Source organism: Loxodonta africana, chromosome 2 (genome assembly GCF_030014295.1).
Source record: "Loxodonta africana isolate mLoxAfr1 chromosome 2, mLoxAfr1.hap2, whole genome shotgun sequence".
NCBI lineage: Eukaryota > Metazoa > Chordata > Mammalia > Proboscidea > Elephantidae > Loxodonta > Loxodonta africana.
This window is the reverse complement of record NC_087343.1, coordinates 45,026,147-45,035,298: the sequence shown is the minus strand read 5'-3', so window position 1 is coordinate 45,035,298 and position 9,152 is coordinate 45,026,147. Positions and strand designations below refer to the sequence as shown.

The following is a 9,152-nucleotide window of genomic DNA, read 5'->3' as shown; positions in this document are numbered from 1 at the left end:
ACACATTTCACTAAAGAAGATATTCAGGCAGCCAACAGATACATGAGAAAATGCTCCCGATCATTAGCCATTAGAGAAATGCAAATTAAAACTACGATGAGATTCCATCTCACACCAGCAAGGCTGGCATTAATCCAAAAAACACAAAATAATAAATGTTGGAGAGGCTGCGGAGAGATTGGAACTCTCATACACTGTCGGTGGGAATGTAAAATGGTACAACCACTTTGGAAATCTATCTGGCGTTATCTTAAACAGTTAGAAATAGAACTACCATACAACCCAGAAAGCCCACTCCTGGGAATATACCCTAGAGATACAAGAGCCTTCATACAAACAGATATATGCACACCCATGTTTATTGCAGCTCTGTTTACAATAGCAAAAAGTTGGAAGCAACCAAGGTGTCCATCAACGGATGAATGGGTAAATAAATTGTGGTATATTCACACAATGGAATACTACGCATCGATAAAGAACAGTGACGAATCTGTGAAACATTTCATAACATGGAGGAACCTGGAAGGCATTATGCTGAGTGAAATTAGTCAGAGGCAAAAGGACAAATATTGTATAAGACCACTATTATAAGATCTTGAGTAATAGTAAACCTGAGAAGAACACATACTTTTGTGGTTACGAGGTGAGGAGGGAGGGAGGGTGGGAGAGGGTTTTTTATTGATTAATCAGTAGATAAGAACTGCTTTAGGTGAAGGGAAAGACAACACTCAATACATGGAAGGTCAGCTCGATTGGACTGCACCAAAAGCAAAGAAGTTTCCAGGATAAAATGAATGCTTCAAAGGTCAGCGGAGCAGGGCTGGGGGTCTGGGGAACATGGTTTGAGGGGACTTCTAAGTCAATTGGCAAAATAATTCTATTATGAAATCATTCTGCATCCCACTTTGAAATGTGGCGTCTGGGGTCTTAAATGCTAACAAGCGGCCATCTAAGATGCCTCAATTGGTCTCAACCCACCTAGAGCAAAGGAAAATGAAGAACACCAAGGCCACACGACAACTAAGAGCCCAAGAGACAGAAAGGGCCACGTGAACCAGAGACCTACATCATCCTGAGACCAGAAGAACTAGTTGGTGCCCGGCCACAATCGATGACTGCCCTGACAGGGAGCACAGCAGAGGACCCCTGAGGGAGCAGGAGATCAGTGGGATACAGACCCCAAATTCTCATAAAAAGACCAAACTTAATGGTCTGACTGAGACTAGAGGAATCCCGGCAGCCATGGTCCCCAGACCTTCTGTTGGCAGAGGACAGGAACCATCACCGAAGACAACTCATCAGACATGAAAGGGACTGGTCAGCGGGTGGGAGAGAGACGCTGATGAAGAATGAGCTAATTATATCAGGTGGACACTTGAGATTGTGTCGGCAACTCTTGTCTGGAGGGGGGATGGGAGGATAGAGAGAGAGAGAAGCCGGCAAAATTGTCACGAAAGGAGAGACTGAAAGGGCTGACTCAAGAGGGGGAGAGCAAGTGGGAGTAGGGAGTGAGATGTATGTAAACTTATATGTGACAGACTGATTGGATTTGTAAACGTTCACTTGAAGCTTAATAAAAGTTAAAAAAAAAAAAAAAATTAAAGAAATACAACAAACATCCAGGCACTCACCATCCAGAATTAACAAATGCTGTTGTTGTTATGTGCTGTCAAGTTAATTCGGACTCAGAGTGACCCTATAGGACAGAGTACAACTGCCCCATAGTATTTCCCAGGCTGTAATCTTCACAAAGGAAACCCTTGTGGTGTAGTGGTGTAGTACTACCACTGCTAACCAAAAGATCCACAGTTGGAATCCACTGGGCGCTCCTTGGAAACCCTATGGGGCAGTTCTACTCTGTCCTGTAGGACCGCTATGAGTTGGAATCCACTGGACGGCAACGGGTTTTGTTTTTTTTTTTAATCTTTATGAAGATCTCCAGGTCTTTTCAGAGCAACTGGTGGGTTCCAACCACTGACCCTTTGTTTAGCAGCCGAGCACTTAACCATTACACCACCAGGGCTCCTTTAACAAATGTTAAATACATATACATTTTATTGTTGTTATTTGCCATTGAATGGGCTCCATCTCATGGCAACCTTACATATAACAGAATGAAACATTGCCCAGTCCCGTGCCATCCTTGCAATCATTGGTATGTTTGAGCCACCATGTCATATATACATGATTCAGAAAAGTCTTCTAGCTTTAGAACCCTTTTCTAAGAAAAGCAATTACAGATTCTTTGTACCAGCAAACCACTTGCCATCACGTTGATTCCGACTCATACTGACCCAATGTGTTCGAAGTAGAATCGCGCTTCATAGCGTTTTCAAGGCTGTGAGCTTTTGGAAGCAAATCACCAGGCCTTTCTTCCAAGGTGCCTCTGGGTGGGTTCAAACTACCAAAGGCCATTCTTTTCCCCTACACTTCAGATGCAATCACTTTCATGGAATTACTGTGTATCCTTCCAGTCCATATTTTTGTAATTTTACCACATACGTATGTACCAATAAAAATATTCGATACTGTTTTGGGTGTTTTAAAAATTTACATAAGTGGTATTTGCTGGATTTTCATTTTGCATTTTCACCTTTACTAATGTTGAAAAGTGAGATTCTACATTGTATGTTAAAGCTAATCAACTGGAATTTTATTATTTTAAAACAATGAATTTAGCCATTTTTCTAATACTAGAGGATCTTTTTTTTAGAGGATATTTTTAGTCTTTATTATGATAGAATTAACTAGACACCTAATAGATAAGTAAGATTTTAGCTTAATTGTTAATCATGACATGATCAGTGGGTAAATTAACCTCCTATGACAATCACAGCTCACATTTTTTAATGAGCAAACACGGTTTCCTACAACAAAATTTCTTTAAAACATACGCAATTTTCTAAAACAAACATTTACAAACTCAAGTTTATAATTCAACCGTACTTTCAACCCCTAAAAGATTTTTTTTAATATTGCAAGAATGTTCTTTACCCTTCTTAACAAGCATACTTAGAAAAGCCACGATATGGTGACAACATACAGAAGTTTGGATTTAACTCTGGAGCTACATTCCTCACATTCCTTGACTCAGGCCTCCTCCTTCATCTTCAGATCTATCAGTGTCATCACATCACTTTTTCCTCTTCTTTGTGAAATTTCCCTCTCCCTGCCTTTTATAAAGGCACTTGGGCTTACATTTAGGGCCTCCTCCACCCTCCTGGATAATCCAGGATAATCTCCGCAACTCAAAACTCTTCATTTAATCACATCTGCAAAATCTCTTTTGCCATATAAAGTTACATTCACAGGGTCCAGGGCTTAGAAGCTGGATATCTTTGGGGGCCATTATTCAGCCTACCACACTGTCTGAAACATAAATCTAGCTATGTTACTCACTTGCCTCAATAATTTTGATTAAGCACCAACTTCTTTAATCAGCATGCAGACTCCTGCTAATATGACTTTCCAGAGTCCCATTCAAACCTACACATTAAAGCTCTAGACTCACAAATCATGTCCCATATTTCATGTCATCTTTGTTTCTTAAGAGAGTCTTTTAAAGCCCAGAATGCTCTCCAACTTTCTCTTCTGTTAGTCAACCCAACCTCTGTCTCCTTCATTCACCTGTGTGTCTCTACACTTTCTAGACCAGTGGCTGTCAACCCTGATTGCCCTTTAGATTTACCTGGTTAGCTTTTAGAAAGACAAATGAACAAAAAGATGTCCATCATAAATCCGTTAAACCAGAATCTCTGTAGCGGAGCCTGGGCGTTATACTGTGGTTATTCTAATCTGTAGTAAGAGGTGAAAACCTCTATCCTGGATTCAGCTCAATTTTCGTGTCTTCAGTGAAACCTTCTCTGATTTCTCCAGGAATTACTTTCTATCTATGTTCCCTTAGCACTCTGTTCCTTTCTCTTCCTGCTCTAATCACATTAATTCTCCCTACACAAGATGGATATCCCCCCTAGGTTGAAAATATGTCTTATGTTTTAAACATATTCTGTTCCTAACACCTTATGCAGTCTCTGGCACATCATGGTTGGATAAACATATAGTTGGATGATCCGAAGTTGAAGTCTTATTAATCATTAGGATTTGATAATCCTTTGCTTTCTCTAGGATCGTCAGAAAGGAAAATAGAGCTGTTGGTTTCCCTGAGGTCTCTATGGATGAAAAAAAAAAAAAAAAAACCAGGACCTTCCAATTGAAAACCCTGTTCCTGGAGATAGTACTTTCTGCCAAGTGAAAAGCAACATGTTTCATGAAGATCTTACCAGTCTCCAAAGTCTTCTCTCTTTTAGGTCTACTATACTTTTTTTCTTTCTTATACTCCTGCGTTTCTTTTTTTCTTTTTTTTTAATGAGCAGAGTCAGCAGTGGATATGCCAGGACTGCTTTCTCCCACAGGCAATGCCACTCTCTTGCTAGCATAACAAAATCAAATTAAAAAGAAAATGTGGGTTAAAAAGACTTTAAAGCAATTGCCAAACTCTTTTGTATGATTAATGTGCTCCACCCGTCCCATCACCACAAGCCTGTACCATGTAATTTAGCTCTGACTTTCATGGTTGTGTCTTGTTTGGTCATTTGTTTCTATGCGCGTGCATTCATAAGGCAGATCCTCAATGAGCACCTACCACATGCACTGAGCTCTGCTTAAAATTCATTTGTTAGCTCTCCAGTTTAACTCTGTGTGTCCAAGGGAAAAGTCTACATATTGTAACCAAAAACTATTAGGTTAAATAGTGTGGAATTGCCTCTACTCGATCATATTTTACTTTTAAGAACCCCACAATATTATATAGTCCAACCTAATACCCAGCCTTACGAGTTGTATAAGGTAACACCACTCACTTTAGAAGGTGCTAAAGGGAACTGGGTGCACAACTGTATCCATCAGATGCTACAGGCATCATACTTAGAGTCTGTGAGCTTCAGAGCCTAGGTTCTGAGAACTCTTTTTTTAAAAAAGGCTCAAAATACAAAAGGAAAAATGCAAAATCAAAGTTAACAAGTGTTTAATTAAATGTCAACAAGATGAATCATGTCAACTTCATTAATTGTTAGTCTTACTGTTCACAAGCATTTCATTGAATTTATAAACAAATTTTGTTAGTTTTTCTCACTTTGCAAGAGTTCTCAAGAATACACAGGGCCACGAGTGATCATAAAGTAAATAAAGGCAAATAATTTCAAAAGCAAAATTTTACAAATAATTTTCAAGATTTTAACAACAAAAAAAAGTTATTGGATATAGGATCATTGTAATATGTTAGGTATGATGTGGAGGCAGTGTTCTAAAAATAAAAATACCTGGTCCCCCCAGGGTCTTAAAATAGCCCTAGGGACTCGAGATAAATTCTGTCCCCAGGGATACTGGGTGATTCAGAAAGAATTAGGATTTGTTAAATGTGTGTAAATGCTGAACCCTGATTCTAGACAATCCGCTGCTGAAAGTTTTTGACATAGAGCATTTGGATCACTACTATAAAAACTACTAAGAATTCCACCCACTCTTACGAATTACAAAGGCACCCTGGTGCCACAGTGGTTAAAGCACTCAGCTGCTAACCTATCGAAAGGTTGGAGGTTCAAACCCACCAGCCAGGAGAAAGATGTGGCACTCTGCTTCCATAAAAATTTACAGCTTTGGAAACCCTATGGATTAGTTCTACTCTGTCGTATAGAGTTGCTATGAATTGGAATTGACGCAGTGGCAGTGGGTTTGGTAATGATTTACAAATGTCAAACCAGACCCCTAGGGTCAGCTTAGTGATTTATCAGAGTTCCTTCCACGGGAAATGGGAGCATTGTTTAGGTTCACTGATGATGGCAAGATTTTCCAACTTCCTACCAGAGGTGGTATATCTGGAAGATCCTTTATAGCAGGGTGTACCATTGAGACACCAGATGCTGCCTAACGGGAATCGGCACAAGGAAAGAAGTATCTAGGCCTAAAGTGAGTAAGAACCATGAGAAACTGGATGTGACAAGAACCTCCTGGCTGCTAAGCATTACACGGCTCAGGCCAGAATTTTTTTGGACCAAACCAACTCCTGAGACAGAAAGTCGTAGCTTAGTCCAGGCAGATGGAGTGCAGTGTGACTGCTTCTCCACGCCCACATGCTCTCTGAGATGGTGCTCAACAAATTCAAGGGAAGGTACCTACAGGGAAACTGTTCCCTGAAGCTCAGGTTGTACATCCGGACCATTATACTGAATCACAGCCAGTATCAGAAGGACATAGAGAAGCTTGGCGGGTAGTCATATTCGCTTGGGACTGATGGGAAAAGGGAGCGCCAGGATTTTGCTATGTTTTTACCCCTTTCCCTTTTTTAGACTCAAAACTCGGGTTGTTTATTCATTCTACTGATTATGAGGTAAGGTAAGGTAGTCAGTCAATATATCCCTGTTGACTAATAAATGTTTGAGGTGTGAGTCAGCACCCTTGCCCCAGCTTTATACCCTTGACTCCCCAAGGCACTTTGATTGTGTGTACAGAGTGACCTGACCCTAGCCCCATAAAAAAACACCTCCTGAACTAGTCTCCCAGTAGTTATTTATGAATAACAACCAAAAAATGTAGATAAATCTAGGCTCAGCTTAACTTTATCTTTAAAAAAATTGAACAATTTTCATGAATATATATATATATATATGTATTTATGGAAAAATATATATATATAGGAAACCTTGATGACATAGTGGTTAAGAGCTACAGCTGCTAACCAAAAGGTCAGCAGTTCAAATCCACCAGGTGCTTCTTGGGAACCCTATGGGGCAGTTCTACTCTGTCCTATAGAGTCGCTATGAGTTGGAATTGACTCAGCAACAATGTGTTTAGTTTGTTTTTGGTATATATAAACATAAAATTCATGGGGCAGTCAAATATCTTTCTACCCCCTACTTCTCAAGTCCACACCACATACCCATTACTCACTACCATGCTAAGCACAGCAAAATTCTTCAAGAGAAGGGAATGGTGTGGCTATTTGACAATAGGCTTCTTAAGCCCCCAAACCCCAAGATATGCTCAGAGACAATAATAATTACTTTCATAGAATCGTTATGTTGACTCATTGAGGTAATGCATATAAAAAGCTTTACACACAATAGAAAAGCAATAAAAGCTATTATCATTATTATTCTGCAAGACTATTGGTTAAAGTCATCCAAATGTGACTCTAACATTTGTGACATTAGTTAGCCAAGAAGATTAAATCTGAAAATTGGAGGTAAATATACATGACAGAGAAGCTTAGTACTTTCCTCTAAATAATTAGGGGGCTCATTTTTTTTTTTTTAAACTGCGTGCTAGCTTACTAAAGCCCATCAGTCCAGAAGGGACAGCAGCGAAAGAAGGTCAGGGTGACGTTGAATCTTTTGACAAATAACATTCGAATACATTTGTTTTCATAGCAATATCACAAGTACTCCTCATTCTCTGGTAGCATCCTTAAGTAGTAGTGTTAAGTTTCAACAGGCACTACAGAATTGAGAATAGAAACTTTCTTGTTCTTCTGACCCAAAGGAAGATTGTCACTAGGTTACATCCAGGTATAGAAAATTTTGTATGAGGTCAAGTAATTTTATATTTAGGCAGGATTCCTGCCTGACAATTCCTAAACTGAGCAATAAGGTATAAAAAAAGCTAAGTTTGAGTAACTTTTCCAATGAAGAAGATAGCTTGATTTTAAGGTACAAAAAAAAGGAGTGAAATCTGGAGATGTTTTTAAGTTGACTATTTTAAGTAAATTTGAAATTACATATACATATATACATATGTACTTTATATATATATATTTATATACATACACACACACGTATATAACGTGTCTCTGGATAGTACAAACGGTTAGTAAAACATGTCTCCAGGTAGTACAAATGACTAACACACTTGGTACTCTTGACCAAATTGTTGGCAGTTCAAGTCCACCCAGAGGCTCCTCAGAAGAAAAGCCTAGCTACTTCTGAAAAATCACCCACTGAAAACCCTGTGGAGCACAGTTCTACTCTGACACACATGGGGTTGCCTTGAGTGGGAGTCAATTCAACAGCAACAGATTCTTTTTAAATGTCACATATTCTAAAGGTCCAGGAAAATGTGCAAGTTTTCACTAATATTTATTCTATACTGAACCATAAATATTCCTATTTTAAGATAAAAAAAAAACCTGACAGGGTGGAAAAAAGCTCATTCATACCTGCAATTGATTGACAACGGGAGATGAAAAGAGCTTGGGCTGTGATGGAGTGATTCATCTTCTCCTTTGTCTTCTTCTCTGATGATAAAATCTCCAGACACTTGTTTATTTCCCAATCTCTGGCCTAACCTTCCTGTTGGGAAGGAAACTGGGAATGAATGAATGAATGATTAGAATGGAATAAAAGGGTAAAGGAAAAAGGAAAGCTAGAAATTATCACTTTTCATGTGAAACATTTTCTTTCATTCGTTACAGTGCAGATTGTTACTAAAAACTGGAAAAAGCAATAGCCAACCCAATGAGGGTATGTGTTTCGATGATGTCAGGTAACTCTCCTTGTTGTGGAGACCCATAAGACAAAAGAACTAAGATTTGGATTCTGCTTCTGGGGAAAATATACAAGGACTGAAAGAGGTAGGAAGCCATAAGAAGAAAATGGCAGAACTCAACAGACCCCACAGACCCTCATAATTCCCATCCCCCAACAAAAAACCCAAGGACTCTGACAGGGATCACAATAGAGGGTCCCAGACAGAGCTGGAAAAAAATGTAGAACAAAATTCTAACTCACACACACAAAAAAAGACCAGACTTACTTGTTTGACAGAGACTGGAGAACCCAAGAGTATGGCCCCCGGGCATCCTTTTAGCTCAGTAAGGAAGTCACTCCTGAGGTTCACTCTTCAGCCAAAGATTAGACAGGCCCATAAAACAAAATGAGACTAAAGGGCACACCAGCCCAGGGGCAAGGATGAGAAGGCAGGAGGGGAGAGGAAAGCTGGTAATAGGGAACCTAAGGTCAAGAAGTGGAGAATAATGATGTGTCATGGGGTTGGCAACCAATGTCACAGAACATGTATTAATTGTTTAACCAGAAACTAGTTTGCTCGGTAAACCTTCATCTAAAGTACAGTAAAAAATAAGTAAAAAGAAATGAAAAAAA

At 39.3% G+C, this 9,152-nt stretch overlaps 1 long non-coding RNA gene across 1 annotated transcript in view; it reads right to left on the bottom strand.

The window, feature by feature from the left end:
* Nucleotides 1-4,240: 4,240 nt before the first annotated feature.
* The window catches only part of LOC111749954 (uncharacterized), a 67,748-nt gene continuing 62,836 nt past the window's right edge, over nucleotides 4,241-9,152 (bottom strand). Inside the window, exons 8-9 of the long non-coding RNA XR_010318414.1 lie at nucleotides 8,210-8,342; nucleotides 4,241-4,429 (exon numbers count right to left, since the gene is read on the bottom strand). This is a non-coding gene — a long non-coding RNA (uncharacterized LOC111749954). The remainder of the gene's footprint in view (nucleotides 4,430-8,209; nucleotides 8,343-9,152) is intronic.